The sequence below is a fragment of the Gopherus flavomarginatus genome, chromosome 1 (genome assembly GCF_025201925.1).
Source record: "Gopherus flavomarginatus isolate rGopFla2 chromosome 1, rGopFla2.mat.asm, whole genome shotgun sequence".
Taxonomy (NCBI): Eukaryota; Metazoa; Chordata; order Testudines; family Testudinidae; genus Gopherus; species Gopherus flavomarginatus.
This window is the reverse complement of record NC_066617.1, coordinates 366,564,402-366,567,049: the sequence shown is the minus strand read 5'-3', so window position 1 is coordinate 366,567,049 and position 2,648 is coordinate 366,564,402. Positions and strand designations below refer to the sequence as shown.

Here is a 2,648-nt window from a genome sequence, read left to right as displayed (position 1 = left end):
ACTGTCTCCTTGTAAATGACCAGAAGCTGTTTCTAACACTTACATTTGGGCTCATGAACACAATCCCTCTGCAATACCTGTGCAGTCTTTCCAAAAAGTCATGACAGACCAGAACTGCTGGTCAGTGTTTCAGGAAAGAGTAGAACTGAGGTGCAGAAAAGGGAAGTGAAAATTATCCATTACCTTGTACATGTGCATGGCTGAAATAACTTGCATACCCATGTGTGAAGAAAACCCCTCCCCTGTCCAGCTGAAGTAACTGTCTGTTTTAGCTTGTAACTTCCGATATATCTACAGACTGTTGCATGGGGAGAGGATGCAGGTCATGTGACAATGAAGAGCGGCTCGTAGGATGGTCGAACTCTCTGGATTAAGTCAGATTGGCCAGGAAAAGCACTTCAGCTCCTCTTGGAGGGATTCTTGGGAGTCAAAGTGTATCACTGGGAAGGTTTTGTAAGGGAAAGTTAATAGAGCCCATTTCTGATCGAATTTACACATGTAAATCTTGAGAAATATTGTTGAAGTAAATTATATTGAATTCAGAACCTGGCCCTAAGAATTTATCCCATGTGCTGGAAAGAGGCAGACATATTTATAAAAAGCTTAAATCAGGACAGATAAATATGATGACCACTTTCATCATGCACTTGCCATGGGTTCTCTGAAGAATCTGGACGGCCACTGGATACTGGCCTATATGGACTCCAGTTCTGATCAGTCTGGCAGTGTCTATCTTCCTATTGGTGGTGTAAATCCAAGACTATGTTTTTACTCATCTTCCTTGAGGTCCTGGGAGTCTCTAGACTTGCACTGAGACCAGAAAGATGTTTCACTAAATGTCATCCAGTCTCCTGTTATTTCTCCTTTCAGGAAGAAAAGTTCAAAACTCCTCAGACTTGCCCAGGATGTTATGTCAGCTGTCAATGACACCAAATTCAACCCTGCAGTGTTCCTTCTTACCGGGATACCTGGGCACGAAGACTTTCATCTCTGGATCTCTATCCCCTTCTGCCTAATGTATGTTACTTTGATTGTAGGAAATTCAGTCATTCTGTTCATTATAAAAATAGATCCAAGCCTCCATGAGCCCATGTACATTTTTCTTTCCATGTTGGCCGTCACAGACCTTGGCTTATCGATATCCACCATACCGACGATACTGGGCGTATTCTTGTTTAATGCTAGGGAGATCAGCTTCGATGCCTGTTTTGCCCAGCTGTTCTTTATCCACTCACTTCAATGCACTGAATCCTCCGTGCTCTTGTTGATGGCCTTTGACCACTACATCGCGATCTGTAACCCACTAAGATATACTTCCATCTTAACCCCACCAAGAATAGTCAAGATGGGACTGGTGTGTGTGCTAAGAGGAGTAACCGTAATAATCCCACTCCCCCTTCTTCTAAAACGGTTCCAATATTGTCGAGCCAATGTCCTCTCCCATTCCTACTGCCTGCACCAGGACATCATGAAGCTGGCTTGTTCAGACATCACAGTCAACAGCATCTATGGTTTGTCTAGTTCACTGTTATGGGGCTGGACTTGGTGCTCATTTTCCTCTCTTATGTGATAATCCTCAAAACAGTGTTGAGCGTTGTGTCCCCTGCGGAGTGCCTCAGGGCCCTGAACACGTGCATCTCCCACCTCTGCGTCGTCCTGATCTTCTACACACCAGAGATAAGCTTGACTGTGATACACAGATTCGGGAACAGTTCTACTCACCTGCTTCAGATTCTCCTGAGCTACGTCTACCTTCTCATTCCACCCCTGATGAATCCAGTCATGACAGTGTGAAAAGCAAACACCTTCGTGTGAGGATTATCAGATTGTTTGTCAAGTGAAGGGTCAGTTCATCAGCCGTTTCCAGTGCTGGTACCATAAGAGACTAAAAACCCGAGACATGGACATTTATTCTATCCTGGACCTTCACATTTGAGACGAGATGAGCTACTCACCTCCACTCTATAGAAAGAGATTGAGACGGGGTCTAAAGCTTGAAGCAATGGGACAGGGACCACCGCCACCCTCTGTTGAGGGAGGACAGCGCACTGGGGGAATTAGACCAAGACAGGCACCAGCATTTACAAAGTGACTGTGTTCGTGGAGAGCCAGGGGACTGGTGGGATATTGGCTGATAAAGAGACGTATTGGTAGCTGCTCCGACCTCAGAATTCCTGGCTATACAGTCAATAAAGAGAAGGGACCTGGATGCTGTTTCCTATTACACCTGGCCTGTAGCTGGCCTGTCTCTGGTTAAACACCCATAGGCCATGAAGAAAGCTGCAGAGCTGTTCTGCAGTTGCAATCCTGGCCCTTCCTGAGCGCTCTGGGTGCTGCCTGATCCGTGACGGCTGCAGCAACTGTGCACAGGGGCTGTTCAAGGTGTATGGGCACCCACCCTTCCCCCACCCCCTCAGCCAGGTGCTTGTGACTGAGTCGTGTCAGAGACATGATTAACGTAGGAGCCCCAGGAGAAGCCATTCAAACAGAACATCCCCACCCCCACACTGATGGCTCTGTACACCGCACACCTGCTGAGCCTGCTCCTCACTGAGGCAGAGCAGAGCTGCGTGTGTGAATGAGGGCCTGACACACCAGAGTCCTGTCAAGAGACTCAGGCCCAGATTCCCTCCTCCTCCCTCTGTTTG

General features: G+C 47.2%; 1 pseudogene; it reads left to right on the top strand.

The window, feature by feature from the left end:
* The first annotated feature begins 910 nt into the window (after positions 1-910).
* Positions 911-1,841, top strand: LOC127030927 (olfactory receptor 51G2-like; annotated as a pseudogene).
* The last annotated feature ends 807 nt before the right edge of the window (positions 1,842-2,648 follow it).